This window comes from Pristiophorus japonicus, chromosome 18 (genome assembly GCF_044704955.1).
Source record: "Pristiophorus japonicus isolate sPriJap1 chromosome 18, sPriJap1.hap1, whole genome shotgun sequence".
Lineage (NCBI taxonomy): Eukaryota > Metazoa > Chordata > Chondrichthyes > Pristiophoridae > Pristiophorus > Pristiophorus japonicus.
In genome coordinates this window covers 58,856,185-58,881,517 of record NC_091994.1, presented here as the reverse complement: position 1 = coordinate 58,881,517, position 25,333 = coordinate 58,856,185, and the positions used below count along the sequence as shown (strand labels likewise).

The 25,333-nt window shown below is 49.5% G+C and overlaps 1 protein-coding gene across 4 annotated transcripts in view; it reads left to right on the top strand.

The window, feature by feature from the left end:
- The window catches only part of LOC139228760 (paralemmin-1-like), a 490,867-nt gene that overhangs the window by 215,472 nt on the left and 250,062 nt on the right, over window positions 1–25,333 (top strand). The window contains exon 1 of one of the 4 annotated variants that reach the window (XM_070860089.1): window positions 16,111–16,203. The exons of the other annotated variants lie outside the window; for them this stretch is intronic. The gene's annotated coding sequence lies outside the window, so the exon portion shown is untranslated. Of the gene's footprint in view, window positions 1–16,110; window positions 16,204–25,333 lie in introns of those variants that run through there. 4 annotated transcript variants of the gene reach the window in all.

The following is a 25,333-nucleotide window of genomic DNA, read 5'->3' as shown; positions in this document are numbered from 1 at the left end:
AGACTGTGCGATTATTCAGGTGAAGATCCTTTGAGCGACATTCAAAGGGGAAAATGGTAAGCTTTCTTTAATTCATACTCGGGATGTGGGCGTCGCTGGCAAGGGCGGCATTTATTGCCCATCCCTAATTGCCCCTTGAGAAGGTGGTGGTGAGCCACCTTCTTGAACCGCTGCAGTCCGTGTGGTGAAGGTGCTCCCTCAGTGCTGTTAGAGAGGGAGTTCCAGGATTTTGACCCAGCGACGATGAAGGAACGGCTGATGTATTTCCAAGTCAGGATGGTGTGTGACTTGGATGGGAACGTGGAGGCGATTGTGTTCCCATGTACCAGCTGCCCTTGTCCTTCTACGTGGAAGAGCCCGGGGGGTTGGGAGGTGCTGTCAAAGCTGGACAGCAGGTTTAGAGTATTAACAAGCACAGCAATTACACAGAGCGCTGGTCATTTGGAATATGTGTTCAGTTTCAGGTACCCATCTTGAGAAGGACATGCTGGTATGGGTGAAAGTCGAGCTACAGTTGACCAGAATGATACCTGGGGTGCAGGGGCTGTTGAGGGGAAGGTAAACTTGAGTTGTATTACTGGGGAGGAGGAGGTTAAGAATAGTAACAAGAATCGAGAGGATAGAGAGATGACGGGGCAGATTGTAAACTTGCCGCCCAGGCACAGCCCTGTCGCATGCATGTTATAGAAATTCTGTAACTCTCATTTCCATCGACTGATTGCAATGCAGACGCAATCTGGACAGTTTCTATAAAGGCTCTATAATGTGCGCTCCTGTGAGGATGCTCACAGGTCGTGGAGCTGCTGAGTTGGGAGTGGCTTAGCCAGTCACGTGATGTTCACAAAACTCAATAGAACCCCAACCAGTTGGGTTCGGGGGATCCACGATGAGGCAGGTGGTTGTGAGCCTGGTGGATGAACTGGCAATGTGTAGTGTGATTGTTAAACCTTTGCTAATAAACCAACTAGTTCCTAATAGCAATGTGTTGCTATGGATTCTTAAGCAAAGAACAACTTTGGAAGAAACAAATGCATTACAGCCCCGGCCTCAGGTTGAAAATCCAGCCGCTTATCCCATAGTGAGGAAACCAGGAAAACAGTGGCAATCGTCAAATCCAAGGCAAGTGAGCCCAGAGAACCTTCACACCAAGGCCCGTGAGAACGTGGCATGTACTGGCCCAGAAGGTGCAGCCGCCAATTACATAAGAACATGAAACAGGAGCAGGAATCGGCCATTTGGCTCCTCGAGCCTGCTCCGCCATTCAATAAGACCATGGCTGATCTGATCATGGACTCAGCTCCACTTCCCCGCCCACTCCCCATAACCCTTTACTCACTTATCGCTCAAAAATCTGTCTATCTCCGCCTTAAATATATTCAATGACCCAGCCTCCACAGCTCTCTGGGGCAGAGAATTCCACAGATTTACAACCCTCTGAGAGAAGAAATTCCTCCTCATCTCAGTTTTAAATGGGCGGCCCCTTATTCTGAGACTATGCCCCCTAGTTTTAGTTTCCCCTATAAATGGAAATATCCTCTCTGCATCCACCTTGTCAAGCCCCATCATTATCTTATATGTTTCAATAAGATCACCTCTCATTCTTCTGAACTCCAATGCGTATATGCCCAACCTACTCAACCTTTCCTCATAAGTCAACCCCGTCATCTCCGGAACCAACCTCGTGAACCTTCTCTGAATTGAGGTGCTTAGACAGAGAGAGTTACTTACCTGAGGGGGAAGTGAGGGGGTGGTGGGCTTTGGAGAAAGGTCGGGGACTGGAATTAAAAACAAGGAACTGCCTTGGCTAGCAGAAATGGCAGAGCATGTTCGATGGGCCAAATGACCAAAAACAGATTCAGCTCTTCAATTATCAGGCTTTAATGTTTTCCTTGAATTTCGGCCAAATAAAAAACACAGAACGTTGTAACCAGAGTGCACTGGGTTTAACCACTGGCACAACTTTGGAAGAAACAAATATACAATACTTAGCTGAAATATGAAACACTCATCATCCGACTTGGATTGAGCCCATTGAGTGTCCAACCCTTGTTCTCCGCGGCCTCACCACACCCAACCACAGAGGCCTGCTGAGTCCAAAAAACTCCTTTCGAAGGGAATTAAACAGCTGCCTGGCAAAGAAGCATATCACAGGGGTTGGGGAAAAGGAAGTGAGAAAGCCTTGCATTTATATAGCACCTTTCACAACCTCAGGACCTCCCAAAGCGCTTCACAGCCAATGAAGTAGTTTTGTACTGTAGTCACTGTTGCAATGTAGCAAACACGGCAACCAATTTGCGCACAGCAAGCTCCCACAGACAGCAATGAGATAAATGACCAGTTAATCTGTTTTAGTGATGTTGGTTGGGGAATAAATATCGGTCCGGACACCGGGGAGAACTGTCTTCTTCGAAATAGTGCCCTGGGATATTTTATGTCCACTTGAGAGGACAGCTAGGGCCTCGGTTTAACATGGGAGCTAGAGAGTAACGGCAGTGAAGAGTGACATTACCAAGATCCAGGTTGGTGATTGGAGCGTGGGCAGGTACAGCAGGAGAGGTGGCAAGCAGCAAAGGAGCGACGTAATCATGGCCCAGGGGAGGCGAGAGTTCGGGGCCAGGGGCCCAGGGTCAGCACGGGCCAGCCCACACTGCGATATGTGTGCACACTGGGCCCGTGCAGCAGAACTGGTCTCCAGTCATCTTGGTTAACCCTTACCATTGGACCAAGACCTAGCTCTGTCAAGCCCGTGTGGTGGCTGGTGTGCAACAGTCACCACACGTTAAAAAAATCCACGCACAGGCATCTTCCACCATTCAACATGTAGTTCGGGATCTGGAATATTAGGTCCTTCATTGAAACACCTGTGAACTTTTTGGCATGGAAGTAAGTCATCCTCGATCCGAGGGACTGCCTACGAAGATGATGATTAAGGTGGGAGAGAGCAGAAGGGTGGGATTGGACGAAGATTAGACTTACTGTTTCCATGGAACAGAAGTTTAACTCTTCCTTTGACCAGGTATTGGTATTAGAATGACAGCCTAGCATTTACCGTCCTGTTCTCGCTGGTGTTTCGGTCCCTCGCATTCTGATTGGGGCCTTGTAATGGGAGAGATTTCAAATATTTAAATCCAGGTCCTCAGGCCGCTCCTCCAGGCACCACAGAACGATCCCTGCTCGTGTCTCCATCACCCAGCCCCACATCTCCTTCTCCCGCCTGCAGTCTCTCGTGCAGAGTGCCCACCCCTCCCACCCTTCCCCCTCCACCCCCTCCCCTCACCCTGCCCCACTCCCCTCCTACCTTCATCCCTCCCCTCACCCCTCCGCCCCCCCCATCACCCATCCCCCACAACCCATCGCCCACCAGCCAAAGGTCCTGCTGAGAGGGCTATTCCCCCATGGGGTGCATGTCAGTGAGCGGGCTATTCCCCCATGGGGTGCATGTCAGTGCGAGAGCCATTCCCCCAGGGGGTGCATGTCAGTGAGAGGGCTATTCCCCCATGGGGTGTGTGAGATTGAGAGGGCTATTCCTCCACGGGGTGTGTGACAGTGAGAGGGCTATTCCCCCAGGGGGACAGTGGGTGGACGATTATCTGAGCCAACATGTGTTTATCTGTCCCCAGCACAGCGTGTCGCAGTGTAGTGGCAATGTGTGTGCGGAGAAGCGGGTGATGGATTGGTGTGTGGTGGACAGTTTAACGAGTGTGCCGTCTGATCCAAGCACAACACTGGGCGGATTGGTGGAGCTGATTTTAATAGCAGTCGGCTGCAGCCCACAACATGAAGGGAATCGGAGCAGCTGCCTGATCTCACAGATTGTCTCCTGCTGATCCCGTATTATCTCTTCCGCATTCTAGCTTTCTTGCTGCAGGGAGCAGAATCTTTTATTTAGGGGTGGAAATTTGGTCGTTTCTCAGTCGGGGCGGTGTCCCGGACGGAGCGGTAAACAGTTTGTGACTGGCGCGCAATTCCTCAGCTGGGCCCGGGGTGTGGGGCGAGGCACTCAGGGAAATGTTACACACCTCTCTCAGGGCGCTAGGCCAGCTGAGCATGGGAAGATCCCAAGTTGAACAGCCGGCCTCGGAGCGCTACAAGAGAGGCCCCGGGGGGGGGGGAGGGAAACCTGAAAAAAAACATCAAAAACATTCCCAATAAATAACTCCCGCCACCACAACATAAATCGCAAAAAAAACACAAGTGCACTGACCCGAGGTGGACATTACTGAACTTACCGCGACTGCTACAGCCCGGAGTGCCCGCTTTCACTGGCGATCCCAGCAGGGGGCGCACTACGCCGCGCTATGAGTCGGGCAGGAGCCGAATATCGAGCCGGTGTGGCAACCAGAGGCGTTTCACACTGGCGCGCCTCTCCTGGGCGGTAATGCTCCGGCTCCCGGCGGGGCACTGGGAGCTGGCCGCCCGCCAGGGCACAAGTGCTTACCGCCACCATTGCCGCCCCTCTGGGACACTAAGAAGGGCGGCAGAAGGCCGAATTTCCAGTTTCGGGTTATTGATATCGGTTTATACTGATGATCGCAGCCGTGTTAAAGCTCTGTGGCTAATTTGCCCGTTTCCGTGAGTTGTATCGGCACAAACCGGCTGGAATGGGAATGGGCTGAACCAGGTGGAGGAATTTAAAGTGTGAGTGAGTTATGCCCAAAACCACTGGCACTCGAGGTTCCGCCATGTTTTCCGTTGGTTCAAGATTCAATTCGCCCGGATCAGGCCCCGCCCACAGAGCTGGCCACGCCCATCGCACCGGGTCAGCAAGGCTCTGCAAATCGCACTGCTTTTCTGAGGGCTCCAGGGGCTCGTTTATAAAGTATTTTCAGATCAAAAAATATTGAATTTACTCAGAAACGGACTAGGGTCCACCATTGAAAGTTGTAAATAGCTGAGTATTATTATCAGTCATTGCAGAAACTGTACCCCGGAGTTTCCAGCTGGGAGGCTGGGAATGTGGAGCTGTTAGGTTTTTTAAAGCACAAGTTAAACAAATATGAAGGAAAAGTCAAAAGGCAGGTCAGGCAGCAAACAATGAAGAACACGCTGTGGGTGTGAGACTTTGTGGGAACAAGCGATGTGTTGACCAATCCGTTCCCTCTGTGGACTCTGCTTGACCTGCTGAGTGCCTCCAGCATTTCCTGCAGCACTTAGAGTTTGCAAAATTCCTCTGGCTACATAACGAGGGTCGAGAAAGAACCACTTGCGTTTGTATAACGCCTTTCACAAGCTCAGGATGTGTCCAATTTGAATTAATTCATTTTCTTCTCCTCAGCAGCGATCTCTTTTCCCCAGCCCCTCCCCTCCAGTCTTGCTCCAATCTGTGGGATCTACCCAAAAATCCACTGGACCTGCTCAAGTGTAACTTCTGTGTTTCATTGTCAGCAGTCGAGTCCGTATTGTCTGCACTGTGACGATGCTCAGGCACGTGGGCCGATCCTGTCCGAACTGACCGCCGTCCGGACGGAGTTCCTCATCGGCGCCAAACCCCAAAACCTCCCTCAGGAGCCAGCGCCTCACAACTTGAGCCTCCTCGGGGAAATCCCCTCCATGCCTTTCAGTTCTGTGCGGAGGGGTTTCCTGTACGGCCTGCTCCTGCACACTCTCCACTTTGCCATCCTCGTCTGCCGTCCGGACACGCCATGGCGTACCATCTTGCCGTCTGGAGGAGGCTGGGGTCCCCAATGAAGTGCTCAGTCTGTGGGAGTCCCCCCGTTATTTATTGGGGACTTGGCTTGGAGAGTGTTGCACGAAGCAGTCCCGTGCAATCGGTTTTTAAGTCGGTTCACGGGCTCCCAGGCTGCCTGGCTCCCAGACTCCAGGATGGTCTGTTGCCTCCCTGGTGCAAGGGTCAAGGATGTCTTGGAGCGGGCGCAGGACATTCTGAAAAGGGAGGGTGAACAGCCAGTTGTCGTGGTGCATACAGGTACCAACGATATAGGTAAAACAACGGGATGAGGTCCTACAAGACGAATTTAGGGACCTAGGAGCTAAATTAAAAAGTAGGACCTCAAAGTAGTAATCTCAGGATTGCTACCAGTGCCACGTGCTAGTCAGAGTAGGAATCGCAGGATAGCTCAGATGAATACGTGGCTTGAGCAGTGGTGCAGTAGGGAAGGATTCAAATTCCTGGGGCATTGGAACCGGTTCTGGGGGAGGTGGGACCAGTACAAACCGGACGGTCTGCACCTGGGCAGGATTGGAACCAATGTCCTAGGGGGAGTGTTTGCTAGTGCTGTTGGGGAGGGGTTAAACTAACATGGCAGGGGGCTGGGAACCTATGCAGGGGAATAAAATGCAGACAGAAACAAAAGATAGAAAGGAGATTAGTAAAAGTGGAGGGCAGAGAAACCCAAAACAAAAAACAAAAAGGGCCACTTTACAGCAGAATTCTAAAGGGTAAAAGTGTGTTAAAAAGACAAGCCTGAAGGCTCTGTGCCTCAATGCGAGGAGTATTCAAAATAAGGTGGAAGAACTAACTGCGCAGATTGGCATCACGGAGACATGGCTCCAGGGTGACCAAGGCTGGGAACTCAACATCCAAGGGTATTTAGCATTTAGGAAGGATAGACAGAAAGGAAAAGGAGGTGGGGAGGCATTGCTGGTTAAAGAGGAAATTAATGCAATTGTAAGGAAGGACATTAGCTTGGATGATGTGGAATCGGTATGGGTGGAGCTACGGAATACCAAAGGGCAGAAAACGCTAGTGGGAGTTGTGTACAGGCCACCAAATAGTGGTAGTGAGGTTGGGGATAGCATCAAACAAGAAATAAGGGATGTGTGCAATAAAGTACAGCAGTTATCATGGACGACTTTAATCTACATATTGATTGGGCTAACCTAACTGGTAGCAATGCGGTGGAGGAGGATTTCCTGGAGTGTATTAGGGATGGTTTTCTAGACCAATATGTCGAGGAACCAACCAGCGAGCTGGCCATCCTAGACTGGGTGATGTGTAATGAGAAGAGACTAATTAGCAATCTTGTTGTGCGAGGCCCCTTTGGGAAGAGTTACCATAATATGGTAGACTTCTTTATTAAGATGGAGAGTGACAAAGTTAATTCAGAAACTAGGGTCCTGAACTTAAGGAAATGTAACTTTGACGGTATGAGGCGCGAATTGGCTAGATTAGACTGGCAAATGATACTTAAAGGGTTGACAGTGGATAAGCAATGGCAAACATTTAAAGATCAAATGGATGAACTTCAGCAATTGTACATACCTGTTTGGAGTAAAAATAAAAGGGGAAGGTGGCTCAACCGTGGCTAACAAGGGAAATTTAGGAAGGATTTCACTGGAGTTCAGAAGAATGAGAGGGGACCTCATAGAAACATATAAAATTCTGACGGGGTTAGACAGGTTAGATGCAGGAAGAATGTTCCCAATGTTGGGGAAGTCCAGAACCAGGGGTCACAGTCTAAGGATAAGGGGTAAGCCATTTAGGACCGAGATGCGGAGGAACTTCTTCACCCAGAGAGTGGTGAACCTGTGGAATTCTCTACCACAGAAAGTTGTTGAGGCCAATTCACTAAATATATTCAAAAAGGAGTTAGATGAGGTCCTTACTGCTAGGGGGATCAAGGGGTATGGCGAGAAAGCAGGAATGGGGTACTGAAGTTGAATGTTCAGCCATGAACTCATTGAATGGCGGTGCAGGCTAGAAGGGCCGAATGGCCTACTCCTGCACCTATTTTCTATGTTTCTATGTGTTAAATCCAAGAAAGAGGCACACAAATTGGCCAGAAAAAGCAGCAAACCGGAGGACTGGCAGAAATTTAAAATACAGCAGAGGGGGACAAAGGGTTTAATTAAGAAGGAGAAAATAGAGTACGAGAGGAAGCTTGCCGGAAACATAAAAACTGACTGCAAAAGCTTCTATAGATATGCGAAAAGAAAAAGATTAGTGAAGACAAATGTTGGTCCCTTGCAGTCGGATTTGGGTGAATTTATAATGGGGAAGAAAGAAATGGCAGACCAATTGAACAAGTACTTTGGTTCTGTCTTCATAAAGGAAGACACAAATAACCTTCCCGATGTACTAGGGGTCCGAAGGTCTAGTGAGAAGGAGGAACTGAAGGATATCCTTATTAGGCGGGAAATTGTGTTAGGGAAATTGACGGGATTGAAGGCCGATAAATCCCCAGGGCCTGATTGTCGACATCCCAGAGTACTGAAGGAAGTGGCCCTAGAAATAGTGGATGCAGTGGTGATAATTTTCCAACAGTCTATCGACTCTGGATCAGTTCCTATGGACTGGAGGGTTGCTAATGTAACACCACTTTTTAAAAAAGGAGGGAGTGAGAAAACGGGTAATTATAGACCGCTTAGCCTGACATCAGTAGTGGGAAAAATGTTGGAATCAATCATTAAGGATGAAATAGCAGCACATTTGGAAAGCAGTGATACGATTGGTCCAAGTCAGCATGGATTTATGAAAGGGAAATCATGCTTGACAAATCTTCTGGAATTTTGTGAGGATGTAACTAGTAGAGTAGACAGGGGAGAATCAGTGGATGTGGTGTATTTGGACTTTCAAAAGGCTTTTGACAAGGTCCTACACAAGAGATTGGTGTGCAAAATCAAAGCACATGGTATTGGGGGTAATGTACTGACATGGATAGAGAACTGGTTGGCAGACAGGAAGCAATGAGTCGGAATTAACGGGTCCTTTTCAGAATGGCAGGCAGTGACTAGTGGAGTGCCGCAGGGCTCAGTACTGGGACCCCAGCTCTTTACAATATATATTAATGATTTGGATGATGGAATTGAGTGTAATATCTCCAAGTTTGCAGATGACACTAAACTGGGTGGCGATGTGAGCTGTGAAGAGGACACTAAGAGGCTGCAGGGTGATTTGGACAGGTTAGGCGAGTGGGCAAATACATGGCAGATGCAGTATAATGTGGATAAATGTGAGGTTATCCACTTTGGGGGCAAAAACACGAAGGCAGAATATTATGTGAATGGCGGCAGATTAGGAAAAGGGGAGGTGCAGCGAGATCTGGGTGTCATGGTACATCAGTCATTGAAGGTTGGCTTGCAGGTACAGCAGGCGGTGAAGAAGGCAAATGGTATGTTGGCCTTCATAGCAAGGAAATTTGAGTGTAGGAGCAGGGAAGTCTCACTACAGTTGTACAGGGCCTTGGTGAGGCCCCAGCTGGAATATTGTGTTCAGTTTTGGTCTCCTAATCTGAAGAAGGACATTCTTGCTATTGAGGGAGTGCAGCGAAGGTTCACCAAACTGATTCCAGGGATGGCAGGACTGACATATGAGGAGAGTCTGGATCGACTGGGCCTGTATGCACTGGAGTTTAGAAGGATGAGAGGGTATCTCATAGAAACATATAAAATTCTGACGGGACTGGACAGGTTAGATGCAGGAAGAATGTTCTCGATGTTGGGGAAGTCCAGAACCAGGGGACATAGTCCTAGGATAAGGGGTAAGCCATTTAGGACTGAGATGAGGAGGAACTTCTTCACTCAGAGAATTGTTACCCTGTGGAATTCCATACCGCAGAGAGTTGTTGACGCCAGTTTGTTGGATATATTCAAGAGGGAGTTAGATATGGCCCTTGCGGCTAAAGGGATCAAGGGGTATGGAGAGAAAGCAGGAACAGGGTACTGAAGGAATGATCAGCCATGATCTTATTGAATGGTGGTGCAGGCTCAAAGGGCCGGATGGCCTACTCCTGCACCTATTTTCTATGTTTCTATGTTTCTATGCAATTTCTGCGGTCTGGAAGAGTCCGTGTTCCATGTGTATGTGCAGTGTGTGAGGTTGCAGCCCCTCTTCCAATATTTGAAGGGGCTCTTCCTCGATTTCTGGTTGCACTTCAATCCCACACTCCTGATCTTTGGACAACCTGTGCGGAGGGGAGCGGGCAGGTCGGAAGGTCTCCTCGAAGGACTGCTCCTGGGCCTGGCCAAGTGGGCCATCAGCCGGTCCAGGCAGCAGGCGGTCGAGGGGGTCGTTCAGCCCGACTGCCTGCCTCTCTTCCGCGGTTACATCCGAGCCAGGGTGTCCCTGGAGATGGAGCACGCGGTGTCCACCTATACGCTCGCGGCCTTCCGCGAGAGGTGGGGCGCCAGAGGGACTGGAGTGCATCATCACCCCCGGGAACCAAATTTTAATTTGATCCATTTAATGTTAAAAGTTTAATTTGTCGGTTTTAGTGCCCCTTTAATACAGGGCATTTGATTCATTGTTTTGCACCAAAATAGTTGAGTTGGGAGTGGTTTAGCCAGTCACGTGATGTTCACAAGAGTCAATAAAACCCCAACCAGTTGGGTTCGGGGGATCCACGATGAGGCAGGTGGTTGTGAGCCTGGTGGATGAACTGGTAATGTGTCGTGTGATTGTTAAACCTTCACTAAACACCAACTAGTTCTTAATAGCAATGTGTTGCTATGAATTCTTAAGCAAAGAACCCATGAAGCAAATACATTACAGTGTCCTTTCACTGCAGCGGGAGTTACATATATAAAGCCTATAGCAGAGAAACAGGCCATCAATCCAAATGATCCATGTCGGGGTTTGTGCTCCACACGAGCCGCCTCCCACCCCTCTTCATCTAACCCCATCAGCATATCCCTCTTCCTTTCTCCCTCATGTGTTTATCTAGCTTCACCTTAAATGCATCTATGCTGTTTGCCCAAAATACTCCCTGTGGCAGTGAGTTCCACATTCTCGCCACTCTCTGGGTAAAGAGGTTGCTCCTGAATTCCCTAGTGGATTCATTATTAGCGAATTTATATTGATGACGCCTAGGTTTGTTCTCCTTTCAAATCGAAACATCTTCTCTACGTGCTCCCAAAATGTCTGCTTCCTTGTAGCACAGGAGCAGGCCTGTCCCACCATTCGTCAGATCGTGGCTGCTCTGTACCTCAACTCGATTTACCCACCGTTGCTCCTTATCCCTTTACCCAACAAGAATCTATCAACATCAGTCTTGAAAGCTCCCAATTGTGCCCTGCCGTCCACAGCCTTTTGGGGAGAGAGTTCCAGATTTCCAGCGCCCTTCCGTGGTGAAAAGGAGCGTCCTGATTTCGCTCCTCAACGGCCTGGCTCTAACTTTATGTCCCCTTCTTCTGGATTCCCCCACCAGAGGAAATAGTTTCTCCCAGGCTGCCTCCTACACATAGGATTAAAGGCTGATCCACGGTAAAGAAAGGTGACTGGAAAGCACTCAGCCATGTGCAATTATGATTCTTTATAACACTGGGAATCCCGCGATAATTCTAGTAGATGTATGTCTTCTTTAAGTACGATAAAGGAGAGGAATGTAGCAGCCTGCGTGAACTGAACTGCTCACAACAGCAAGAAACAGGAAAACTCATTGAAGTGACAGGAAATGGCCTTTGCAGGGGTCAGAAAGTGCACAGAGTGCTTTGCTTAATCCAGAGAATTAAATCTCCCCACGTTTGCCCCGACAGCCTCCAACAGACTCAGCTCTGACAGCTCCGAGAATTGGGATCCCTGTACAAACTGCAGCGAGCCTGTATTCCTTCCCAGTATTCCGAGCACGAGAAAGGATGCTGGGAATTCTACCAGAGCAAATCTATGGCCCACAGGCAACTCAGTGTAGGTTTGTGTACAGCTCACCTGCTCAGGTTCAACAGTCACCACACCATCATCTTATCTGAGGTGTGACTCAGTGGTTCAACTCCCAGTGTTGAAACTTTAGCACAAAATCCAGGCTGATAGTCCGGTGCAGTACTGAGGGAGCGCTGCACTGTCGGAGGGGCAGTACTGAGGGAGTGCCGCACTGTCGGAGGGGCAGTACTGAGGGAGCGCCGCACTGTCCAAGGGGCAGTACTGAGGGAGTGCCACACTGTCGGAGGGGCAGTACTGAGGGAGTGCCGCACTGTCGGAGGGGCAGTACTGAGGGAGTGCCGCACTGTCGGAGGGGCAGTACTGAGGGAGTGCCGCACTGTCGGAGGGTCAGTACTGAGGGAGCGCCGCACTGTCGGAGGGTCAGTACTGAGGGAGCGCCGCACTGTCAGAGGGGCAGTACTGAGGGAGCGCCGCACTGTCGGAGGGGCAGTACTGTGGGAGTGCCGCACTGTCGGAGGGGCAGTACTGAGGGAGTGCTGCATTGTCAGAGGTGCCATCTTTCGGATGAGACGTTAAACCGAGGCCCCATCTGCTCTCTCAGGTGGACGTAAAAGATCCCATGGCATTATTTCGAAGAAGAGTGGGAGGTTTCTTTCCGGTGTCCTGGCCAATATTTATCCCTCAATCAATATAACAAAAACAGATTATCTGTTCATTTAATTCATTGCTTTGTGTGGGAGCTTGCTCTGCACGAATTGGCTGGTGCATTTCCTACATTACAACAGTTACTACACTCCAAACTTACTTCATTTGTTGTAAAGCACTTTGGGACTTCTGAAAGGCGCTTTATAAATGCAAATTCTTTCCTAACCAGCAGTCTGTAATTAAGAAGCCCCGAGAGATAGTTGCCACTAACATTCCTGTTGTACTCCGTAAAAGTCAGCTCATCCAAAACTTGGCTACCTGTGTCCTAACCCACACCGAGTCCCGCTCACTCATCACCCACTGTGCTCGCTGTCCGTGTCCTAACTCGCACCAAGTCCCGCTCACCCATCACCCCCTGTGCTTGCTGTCCGTGTCCTAACTTGCACCGAGTCCCGCTCACTCATCACCCACTGTGCTCGCTGTCCGTGTCCTAACTCGCACCAAGTCCCGCTCACCCATCACCCCCTGTGCTTGCTGTCCGTGTCCTAACTCGCACCAAGTCCCGCTCACCCTTCACCCCCTGTGCTCACTGACCCGTGTCCTAACTCGCACCAAGTCCCGCTCACCCTTCACACTCTGTGCTCACTGACCCGTGTCCTAACTCGCACCAAGTCCCGCTCACCCATCACCCCCTGTGCTCACTGACCCATGTCCTAACTCACACCGAGTCCCACTCACCCTTCACCCCCTGTGCTCACTGACCCGTGTCCTAACTCGCACCAAGTCCCGCTCACCCATCACACTCTGTGCTCACTGACCCGTGTCCTAACTCGCACCAAGTCCCGCTCACCCTTCACACTCTGTGCTCACTGACCCGTGTCCTAACTCGCACCAAGTCCCGCTCACCCTTCACCCCCTGTGCTCACTGACCCGTGTCCTAACTCGCACCCAGTCCCGCTCACCCATCACCCCCTGTGCTCGCTGACCTACATTGTCTTCCTATCTGGCAACGGCTTGAATTTAAAAACTCTCATCCGTGTGTTCAAATCTCGCCATGGCCTCGCCCCTCCCTATCTCTGTAACCTCCTCCAGCCCCACCGCCCCTGGGATCTCTGCGCTCCTCCAATTCTGCCATCTTGCACATCCCTGATTATAATCGCTCCACCATTGGTGGCCGTGCCTTCAGCTGCCTGGGCCTTAGCTCTGGAACTCCCTCCCTAAACCTCTCCGCCTCTCTCTCTCCTCCTTTACGGCGCTCCTTAAAACTGACCTCTTTGAGCAAGCTTTAGGTCATCTTTCCTCATATCTCCTTGTGTGGTTCAGTGTCAAATTCTGTCGGATAACATTCCTATGAAGCATCTTGGGAGGTTTTACTATATTTAAGGCACTGTATAAATACAAGTTGTTGTTTAATTGACATGCTTTAAAACAACAGCACGCACTGGCAGTGCCAGAATCAGTGGGTCAGGACTCTGCCATCGGCGAATCTTGCCAAGGCGCGCTGAGGCCTGACTTTAGCTTTAAATTCCAGCATGTATCTCTCCAGTGGGTGTAACCATCACAAAGCCAGATTTTTTTCACAACTGCTCAGTCATCCATCTTCCAACTTCTGGCACTCGAAGCACAGGCCCCATGTAATGGTTGGAATGTGTTTAATTGGGGGAAAATGAAACAAGATGTTCAAGGTTGTGGTGGCGTCCAGAATGACAGTGTTTTTGCAGTTATTTTGCTTTATTCACAGAAAAGGATCCCTACCTCAGTTCTGAGAAGTGACTGTGTTGTTTGTCACGTTGGGATTATTGCCATGTTTAGGACCATGCTTTGGAGGTGGAGTCACAATCGTTTTGATGGCAATTCTGGGCTTGAGTCAGAGAGAACATAAGAAATAGGAGCAGGAGTCGGCCATTTGGCCCCTCGAGCCTGCTCCGCCATTCAATACGATCATGGCTGATCTGATCATTGCCTCAACTCCACTTCCCTGCCCAATCCCCATAACCCTTGGCTCCCTTATCGCTCAAAAATCTGTCTATCTCCACCTTAAATATATTCAATGACCCAGCCTCCACAACTCTCTGGGGCAGAGAATTCCACAGATTTACAACCCTCAGAGAGAAGAAATTCCTCCTCATCTCAGTTCTAAATGGGCGGTCCCTTATTCTGAAACTATGCCCCCTAGTTCTAGATTCCCCCACGAGGGGAAACATCCTCTCTGCATCTCCCCTGTCGAGCCCCCTCAGAATCTTATACATTTCAATAAGATCACCTGTCATTCTTCTAAACTCCAATGAGTATAGGCCCAAACTGCTCAACCTTTCTTCATAAGACAACCTCTTCATCTCAGGGATCCACCTGTTAGACCTGGGGGTTCACGAGGTTCATGAGTGGCAGGGGGCATCATGGAAGCTTCCAGGACCCATGCCCCCACACGGACAGATTGCTCCCTGAGAAGGTAAGAACACTCCAACAACAAAGGGAATTTCTCTCCTTTGATTTGGCGCCTAAATCCCAATGTAGGGTCCTGGTGTGAATCCCGCGTGATTCTCTCGATGGAGCAGGACCTCTCAGATTTCACAGTGTGAACTTTGCTGCATTGACGATGTAAATCTTAGCCGAAACTTAAATTGTTTCCCCCGTCCAAATCAGGGCTTTTGCTGCACCTAAAGGGGCAATATCTCCAGGAAACGCGGGGTCAATTCTACCCGAGCTTGTTACTGCCGATTTGGGTGAGCCGCCCATTTTACACCCCGCCTGACTTTACGCTCCATTGACGCTGGGCTTTTTACATTAAATCCGGGGCTTACATTAACTGTCTCCATGGGTGTCAGCCTTGGTTCAATGGCTAGCATTCTCACCTCTGACTCAGAAGGTTGTGGGTTCAAATACCACTCCAGAGATTTGAGCAAGAAGTCCACAATGACACTCTGGGGGAGAGCTGCACTGTCGGAGGTGCCGTCTTTCTGATGAGATGTTAAACCGAGGGCTCATCTGCTCTTTCAGGGGGATGTAAAAGAACCCATGGCACTATTTGAAGAGCTGTGGTGTTATCCCTAGTGTCCTGGCTCACATTTACAACAACAAATTGTATTTATATAGCACCTTTAACATTAACATAGGAAAACATCCCAAGGTGCTTCAGAGGAGCATTATCAAACATATTTTGACACCAAGCCATGTAAGGATATATCTTGACAGCTGACCAAAGGCTCGGTCAAAGAGGTATGTTTTAAGGAGCATCTTAAAGAAGAGAGAGAGAGTTAGAGAGGTGGAGACGTTTAGGGAGGGAATTCCAGAGCTTGGGGCCCAGACAGCTGAAGGCACGGTCACCGATGGTAGAGCGATGGAAATCAGGGATACACAAGAGGCCAGACTGGAGGAGCGCAGAGACCCTGGGGGTGAAGTTCATATCGCCCCTTTGGGGGGGGCAGTACCTATTGCAAGTCAGGAAACTTAGTGCCAGGCGCTAACGCTTCCCAGCTGTCAAAAAATTGTCTTTCGTGCTCCAGGAAGGAAGTGTAGCGCTAAACCAAGAGTTCCACTTCCTCCTTGGAGCGGGAAAGGACGCAGGCGGGGCGGAGATCTCAGCAGCGCCTCACACTGAGCCGTGCAGTGCTGCCGCGTACAAAGGACCCTTCGCTTCCCTAAAGGGACGGGCCATCGCTGCAGGCTCTGCGGAATAAACCTGACCTACTTGCACCACCACCTTTAACATTAACATAGGAAAACATCCCAAGGTGCTTCAGAGGAGCGTTATCAAACATATTTTGACACCAAGCCATGTAAGGATATATCTTGACAGCTGACCAAAGGCTCGGTCAAAGAGGTATGTTTTAAGGAGCATCTTAAAGAAGAGAGAGAGAGTTAGAGAGGTGGAGACGTTTAGGGAGGGAATTCCAGAGCTTGGGGCCCAGACAGCTGAAGGCTGCGCGATCGGCCTGGTACACAAGTAGAGAGCCAGGCTGAACCATCGCGGGCAGGAACCCGCGGAGAAACCGACAACAGTGAGGGTAAGTTTGTTCTGACCACAGGCACCTGGGCCTTTAACCTTCGCCCCAGTAACTGCCGGCACCCGATCCGCGCCTCCTACGGCTGCCGGTGTTTCCGCCTGGCGATGCTCCCGGGGGCGGAAGTGAATTTCAGGGCGCTAACTGGGTGATGCGCACAGCGATGACGTCACGATCTCTGGGCACAGGAGATCGGGGCGCAATGATGTAGCTCCTCCGCTAACTCCCGCCCAATATGGCGGGTGTTGATGTCAGCGCTGCACCCTGTCGCAACAACATTGGCGCCCTTTTCGCATCACCCGAGGCATAAATGCACCCAATTTCTCCCCCCTCGAATAGTTGTAGGGCCAGAGGAGATTATAGAGATAGGGAGGGGCGAGGCCATGGAGGGGTTTCAAAACAAGGATGAGAATTATAAAATCAGGGTGTTGCCAGACGTTGCCGATGTAGGTGGGTGAGCAGAGGGATGATGGGGGAGAAGAGGGGTGATGGGGGAGGGGTGGTGGGCAGCAGAGGTTTGGATGCATTGAAGTATACAAAGGGTAGAATGTGGGAGGCCAGCCAGGAGAGTATTTGAATAGTCGAGTCTTGAGGTAACAAAAGGCATGGATGAGGATTCCAGCAGCGCATGAGCTGAGGCGGAGTGGAGACGGCCGATGTTACGGAGATGGAATTAGTGATGGAACGGATATGGGGTCGGAAGCTCATCTCAGGATCAAATAGGATGGCAAGGTTGCAAACAGTCTGGTTCAGCTTCAGAATGTTGCTGGGGTGAGGGATGGAGTCTATGGTGAGGGAACAGAGTTTTGGTGGGGACTGAAGATAATGGCTTTTGTCTTCTCAATATCTAGTTGTAGGAACTGCCTGCTCACCCCGTACTGGATGTCAGACAAGCAGTGTGACAAATCAGAGGCAGTGGAGGGTTCAGGAAAGGTGGTGGTGAGGGAGAGCTGGGTGTTATCAGCGTACATGTGGAAACTGATGTTGCGTTTCCGGATGAAAGTCGCCAAGGGGCAGCATGTAGATGAGAAATAGGAGGGGGCCAAGGATAGATCCTCTTGGGATAATGGTGAGGGAGTGAGAAGAGAAGCCATTGAAGGTGACTCTCTGGCAACCAACACCTAAGAACAGATTATCTGCTCATTATCACATTGTTGTTTGTGGGAGCTTGCTGTGCACAAATTGGATGCTGCCTTTCCCAAATTACCACCGTGACCACACTTCAATTGTCCTTCGTTGGCTGTGAAGCATGTTGGGACATCCTGAGGTTGTGAATGGTGCTATATAAATGCAAGATCTTTTTTTTTCTTTCTTTCATGAGAGCACTGTCCCTTTAAGGCCTTTTTAAATCAAAAACAGGCCCGTGATATCTCCAGCCAAAAACAATGGAAGGGAATCTTGGAGTGAAGACAGAGCAGAGGGAGGCTGAGATGCCAGATTGTGAACTTTCTCTTGTGAGTGGCAACCCCAGCTATTTTCTCGTTGACAGGTGTTTCGGTTCAGCCCGACCGAGACTGCTCAGGGAGGCTCCACAGAGCACCCCTCCCAGCACTCTCGCTGACACTGCATTAAGGAAGTTTCAGCACGTTCCCTAAACGCAGAGCACCCTTTCACTGCCGGGACGGAACTGTCAGGAGCCTGTGCCGAACGAGAGCTTTCAATCCCTCTTCCGACCATCCGCAGATAACTCCGTTCAAAGCCATTTTAACCGAGTTGTCAACCTATTTATTTTGGAACAGGTTGATGGTTGAGTTCAAAATGGGAAGAGAGGGATAAGGACAGGTGAGGAAGAGGTTATCTGAGTTTATCTTATTGAAAGGTATAAGATTCTGAGGGAGCTTGACAGGGTAGATGCAGAGAGGATGTTTCCCCTCGTGGGGAATCTAGAACTAGGGGGCATAGTTTCAGAATAAGGGGTCACCCATTTACAATAGAAATGAGGAGGAATTTCTTCTCTCAGAGGGTCGTGAATCTGTGGAATTCTCTGCCCCAGAGAGCTGTAGAGGCTGGGTCATCGAATATATTTAAGGTGGAGATAGACAGATTTTTGAATGATAAGGGCGTAAAGGGTTATGGGGAACGGGCAGGGAAGTGGAGTTGAGGCCAGAATCAGATCAGCCATGATCTTATTGAATGGCAGACAGACGCGAGGGGCCGAATGGCCGACTCCTGTTTCTGTTTCTTATGCTTTTACGGGGAGGATACTTCTGTGAAATATAAACACCGGCCGAGACCAATTGCGCCAAGTGATCTGATTATGTTATGGAGATTCTACATAATTCTATGTAAAAGCAGGTAATCCAGGCCAATGCTTGAGTGGAGCTCTGTATTGTCAGAGGTGCTGTCTTTCAGATGAGTTGTTAAACAGAGGCCCGGCCACTAAAGGGAGGCAAGGGCTTCTGGATCCTGGAGCTAAGTCTTTCCACTTACCTGCAGGATCCAGCGTATCTGCCTCACCCACCCCCCGGGACCACCCCACCCCGACCCTTCCCACCTCCCCCGTGAGGGCTCCGATCACACACCCCCCCGACTTCTGATCCCTTAGGCCTCTGCTCCCTGACATCACCCCTCTTCCCCCCGACCCCACAGCCCCCTCCCGCTCCCCGCCCGCCCCCCCCCCCCCCCCCCAGCATCCCATCCCTACTTGGTCAGGTGGGTGTTAAAGACCCCATGACATTATTCGAAGAAGAGCAAGGAATTGTCCTGGCCAATATTTATCCCTCAAGCAGCACCACCAAAAACAGATCACTCGGTCGTTAATTCTGTTGCTGTTTGTGGGATCTTGCTGTGTGTAAATTAGCTGTGATGTTTGGCTACAACAACAATGACTTCACTTCAGCAGTAATTAATCGTGGAGGCCCCGACCTGCGAGAGACCATCAGCGGCAGGTCGGGGCCATAAAAGGAGCGGTGTGCGGCCGAGGGAGCAGTGGGGAGGCCACTGCAAGGTACAGCGCGAGCTGGTGCAGGAGGGCAACGGCAGCGAAGAGTGACGTCAGCAAGGTCCAGGTCGGTGATTGGAGCGTGGGCAGGTACAGCGGGAGCGGCGAGGTCGGGGCGAAGGAGCGGCGAGAGATCGGAGAGCGATGTGATCGGGGCCCAGGGGACGCGTGAGTTCGGGGCCAGGGGCCCAGGGGCAGCACGGGCCAGCCCACACTGTGCGATATGTGTGCGCACTACGTCCGTGCAGCAGAGCAGGTCTCCAGTTGTCCTGGTTAATCCTTGCCACTGGACCAAGACCGAGCTCTGTCAAGCCCGTGTGGTGGCTGATGTGCAATGGTCACCACACGTTAAAAAAATCCACGCACAGGCATCTTCCATCCTTCAGGATGTAGTTCAGGATCTGGAATATCAGGTCCTTCATTGAAACACCTGTGAACTCATCCTTTTTTTGGTGTGGAAGCAAGTCATCCTCGCTTCGAGGGACTGCCTATGATGATGATGAATCATTGTAAAGTGCTATGGAATGTCCTGAGGATGTGAAAGGTGCTAGATCAATATAAGTTTGTTCAGTGTCGTTTTTCCTCCAACTCCGACCTCGTGAGCATCCTCCGCTCCATTTGTCTCACCATTGGTGACCATGCTTTCAGTCGTGCAGACTCTGGAATTCCCTCCCTAAACCTCTCCACCTCACTCTCCCCCATTACGGCCCTCCTTAAAACCGACCCCTTCGACCAGGCATTTGGTCATCCCGTCCTAATGTCTCCATCTTTGGCTCAGTGTCTATTTTTGTTTGATAACGCTCCTGTTAAGTGCCCTGGGATGGTTTACTATGTTAAAGGCGATATATAAACGCAAGTTGTTATAATTGCTTAACCATTAGTGACCGTGCCTTACAGGCCAGTAATTGCTGGCCCTTACAGGTACAGTGACTGCTTGGCCTTCCTATAACCCAAGGAGAAATGACCTCTAGGGGCATTCAGCACCATGGCTGGCAGCCATTATGCTTGTCAGGCTGCTTGTCCCGATCTCTGTAATCTCTTTCAGCCTCCCAACACCCCCCCCGTGATGTCTACGCTCCTCTAATTCTGCCCTCCTGAACATCCCTGACTATAATCGCTCAACCATTGGTGGCCGTGCTTTCTGTTACTTGGGCCCCAAGCTCTGGAACTCCCTCCCTCAACCTCTCCGCCTCTCTACCTCTCTTTCCTCCTTTAAGACGCTCCTTAAAAACTACCTCTTTGACCAAGCTTTGGTCACCTGCCGTAATTTCCTATGTAGCTCAGTGTCAAATTTATCTGTTTTGTTTTATAACACTGCTGTGAAGCGCCTTAGGGCGTTTTACCACATTAAAGGTGCTATATAAATAAAAGTTGTTGTTGTTGTTGCCATGGTAACATGGAAAAAAAATCGCCACGGTAACAGCAGAACTCCAGAGGCAGCAGCGCTCCCTCAATTGTATTCCAATGTTGCTGTGAGCACTAAGAACCTGACATAAATTGGCATTAGATGTGAAGCAGCACTGGCTTCAACAAGATATTTGTATTTAATTGTTTGCTAAATAAACACAGGCCGTTGTTGCATCTTTCGCTGCTTCCATACTGCAGTGTAGGTCTCGGGAGAGTGAACTGGTCTGACCCACTTACACCTGACAAGTGCACTCAGGCTTGCCTCTCAGGCACTGCAAAGCAACACTGGGTATTTCACGTCACCTTACACTGGCTATGGCAAATTGGCCAGTGCGCATGTACAATGTCCTGATGTCAACACATAGCCTCCAGGAGTGTCAGTGTGTGTGTATAACATTGGATCATGATGTTACTACAGGGAGTGTCAGTGTGTGTGTATAACATTGGATCAAGATGTTACAATAGGGAGTGTCCGTGTGTGTATAACATTGGATCATGATGTTACTATAGGGAGTTTCAGTGTGTGTATAACATTGGATCAAGATGTTACTATAGGGAGTGTCCGTGTGTGTATAACATTGGATCAAGATGTTACTATAGGGAGTTTCAGTGTGTGTATAACATTGGATCATGATGTTACTATAGGGAGTGTCCATGTGTGTATAACATTGGATCATGATGTTACTATAGGGAGTTTCAGTGTGTGTATAACATTGGATCAAGATGTTACTATAGGGAGTGTCCGTGTGTGTATAACATTGGATCAAGATGTTACTATAGGGAGTTTCAGTGTGTGTATAACATTGGATCAAGATGTTACTATAGGGAGTTTCAGTGTGTGTATAACATTGGATCATGATGTTACTATAGGGAGTGTCCATGTGTGTATAACATTGGATCATGATGTTACTATAGGGAGTTTCAGTGTGTGTATAACATTGGATCATGATGTTACTATAGGGAGTGTCCGTGTGTGTATAACATTGGATCATGATGTTACTATAGGGAGTTTCAGTGTGTGTATAACATTGGATCATGATGTTACTATTGGGAGTGTCCGCGTGTGTATAACATTGGATCATGATGTTACTATAGGGAGTTTCAGTGTGTGTATAACATTGGATCATGATGTCACTTAGGGAGTCTCAGTGTGTACATGACAGGGGAGCATAAGAACATAAGAAATAGGAGCAGGAGTAGGCCATTCTGCCCCTCGAGCCTGCTCCGCCATTCAATAAGATCATGGCTGATCCGATCTTAACCTCAACTCCACTTCCCTGCCTGCTCCCCATAACCCTTGACTCCCTTACCATTCAAAAATCTGTCTATCTCCACCTTAAGTATATTCAATGACCCAGCCTCCACAGCTCTCTGGGGCAGAGTATTCCAAAGATTCACGGCTCTCTGAGAGAGGAAATTCCTCCTCATCTCCGTTTTAAATGGGTGACCCCTTATTCCGAAGCTATGCCCCTAGTTCTAGATTCCCCCATGAGGGGAAACATCCTCTCTGCATCTACCCTGTCGAGTCCCCTCAGTTTCTTATATGTTTCAATAAGATCACCTCTCATTCTTCCAAACTCTAATGAGTATGGGCCCAACCTGCTCACCTTTACTTCAGAAGGCAACCCTCTCATCTCAGGAATCAACCTCGTGAACCATCTCAGAACTGCCTCCAATGCAAATATATCTTTCCTTAAATAAGGAGACCAAAACTGATTGCTGTACTCCAGGTGTGGTCTCACCAATGACCTGTGCTGTTGTAGCAGGACTTCCCTACTTTTATACTCCATCCCCCTTGCATTAAAGACTACATTTTTGCCCACTCACTTAGTCTGTCTATATCCCTTTGCAGAATCTTTGTGTCCTCCTCAAAACTTACTTTCCCACCCATCTTTGTATCATCAGCAAACTCGGCTACATTACACGTGGTCCCATCATCCAAATCATGAATATAGATTGTAAATAGTTGAGGACCCAGCACTGATCCCTGTGGTCATTTTCATACGCAGTCCCTTGGAATCGAGGAAGACTTGCTTCCGCTCTTAAAATGAGTTCTTAGGTGGCTGAACAGTCCAATACGAGAACCACAGACTCTATCACAGGTGGGGCAAATAGTTGTTGAGGGTAAGGGTGGGTGGGACTCGTTTGCCTCACGCTCTTTCCGCTGCCTGCGCTTGATTTCTGCACGCTCTCAGTGACGAGACTCGAGGTGCTCAGCGCCCTCCTGGATGCACTTCCTCCACTTAGGGCGGTCTTTGGCCAGGGACTCCCAGGTGTCGGTGAGGATGTTGCACTTTATCAGGGAGGCTTTGAGGGTGTCCTTGTAATGTTTCCTCTGCCCACCTTTGGCTCGTTTGCTGTGAAGGAGTTCCAAGTAGAACGCTTGCTTTGGGAGTTTCGTGTCTGGCATACGAACAATGTGGCCTGCCCAGTGGAGCTGATCAAGTGTGGTCAGTGTTTCGATGCTGGGGATGTTAGCCTGGATGAGGACTCTGATGTTGGTGTGTCTGTCCTCCCAGGGGATTTGTAGGATCTTGCGGATACATCATTGGTGGTATCTCTCCAGCAACTTGAGATGTCGGCTGTATATGATCCATGTCTCTGAGCCATACAGGAGGGTGGGTATTATTACAACCCTGTAGAACATAAGCTTGGTGGCAGTTTTGAGGGCCTGATCTTCGAACACTCTTTTCCTCAGGCGGCCGAAGGCTGCACAGGCGCACTGGAGGCGGTGTTGAATCTCGTCGTCAATGCCTGCTCTTGTTGATAAGAGGCCCCCAAGGTATGGGAAATGGTGGATCTTGTTGTTTGGGGGGGCAGTGCTGTGCGGCAAGGACAGGCTGATGGAGGACCTTTGTCTTATAGATGTTTAGATCGCAAGCGCAGGGCATTTGAGACTTAAGCAGCAACCCAACTCAGAGCAGCAAAGCACCATTACAGACGGCTCAAGGCTGAGGTCCAACAAAAAACCCGGGACCTGAAGAACAGGTGGTGGATGGAGAAAGCACAGGAGATACAGCAGCGGCCGACAGCCATGATGTGGGAAGATTCTTCATCGCAGTCATTGCCACCTACGGTCCAAACACCCAAGGCCCCACCCCACTGCTGGCCAAGAACGGGGAAACACTCATCAAGGACAGCGAGACAGTCAGGGCCCGCTGGAAGGAGCACTTCGAAGATCTCCTCAATCAAGACTCTGCCTTTGACCCGAGTGTTCTCGACTCCATCCCGCAGCATGCTACCCGCCACCACCTCAGTGAGACCCCAACACTGCACGAGGTAGAAAAAGCCGTAAGACAGCTTAAGAACAATAAGGCTACGGGAGCGGATAGCATCCTCACTGAGGCACTGAAATATCGCAGAGAGGCACAGTTAGCGCGAATACATGACCTCATCTCTCTCATCTGGAGACGGGGGGAGCATGCCGGGAGATCTCAGAGATGCAGTGATCATGACCGTCTTTAAAAAAGGGGACAAGTCCGACTGCGGCAACTACAGAGGAATCTCCCTGCTGTCAGCCACTGGGAAAGTTGTCGCTAGAATCCTCCTCAACCGTCTTCTCCCGATGGCTGAGGAGCTCCTCCCGGAGTCGCAGTGTGGATTTTGTCCCCTACAGGGCACAACGGACGTGATTTTTGCAGCACGACAGCTGCAGGAAAAATGCAGGGAGCAGCGCCAGCCCTTATACATGGCCTTCTTCGATCTTACAAAGGCCTTTGACACTGTCAACCGCGAGGGTCTATGGAGCGTCCTCCTCCATTTTAGATGCCCCCAAAAGTTCATCACCGTACTCCGCCTGCTCCACGACAACATGCAGGCCGTAATCCTTACCAACGGGTCCATTACAGACCCAATCCACGTTCGGACCGGAGTCAAACAGGGCTGCGTCATCACCCCAACCCTCTTAATCTTCCTTGCTGCCATGCTCCACCTCACAGCCAACAAGCTCTCCGCTGGTGTGGAACTAAACTACAGAACCAGTGGGAAGATATTCAACCTTCGCCGTCTCCAGGCCAGGTCCAAGACCACCCCAACCTCTGTCGTCAAGCTACAGTACGCGGACGACGCCTGCGTCTGCGCACATACAGAGGCTGAACCCCAGGACATAGCCGACGTATTTACTGAGGCATACAAAAACATGGGCCTTAAGCTAAACATCCATAAGATAAGATTGTAAATAGTTGAGGCCTCATCACCGATCCCTGTGGTACCCCACAGTTACAGTTAATGACCCATTTATCCCGACATTCTGTTTTCTGTTAGTTAGCCAATCCTCTATCCATACTAATATATTACCCCAACCCCGTGAGCTCTTATCTTGTATGTGGCACCTTATCGAATACCTCCTGGAATTCCAAATATACGACATCTACTGGTTCCCCTTCATCCACCCTGCTCGTTACATTCTCACAGAAATCCAGCAAATTTTTAAACATGATTTCCCTTTTATAAAACCACGCTGACTCTGCTTGACTATAATATGATTTTATAAATGTCCTGCTACTACTTAATTAAAAATGGACTCCAGCATTTTCCCAATAATAATAATAACTTTTATTTATATAGCGCCTTTAATGTAGTAAAATGTCCCAAGGTGCTTCAAAACAATTTTACAACACGTTAGATATTGACCATTGAGGGAAATTGAGAAAAAGCACGAAAAGGAAGTGTAAAAAGAGGTTAAAGGCTTGGGTCGTAAGCGGCAGCCAAAATGCGCATGCAGATAGACACAGGCGAAAAAACGTTTTAAAAATTCAAATTACTTTGTAAACAATACAATGAGGA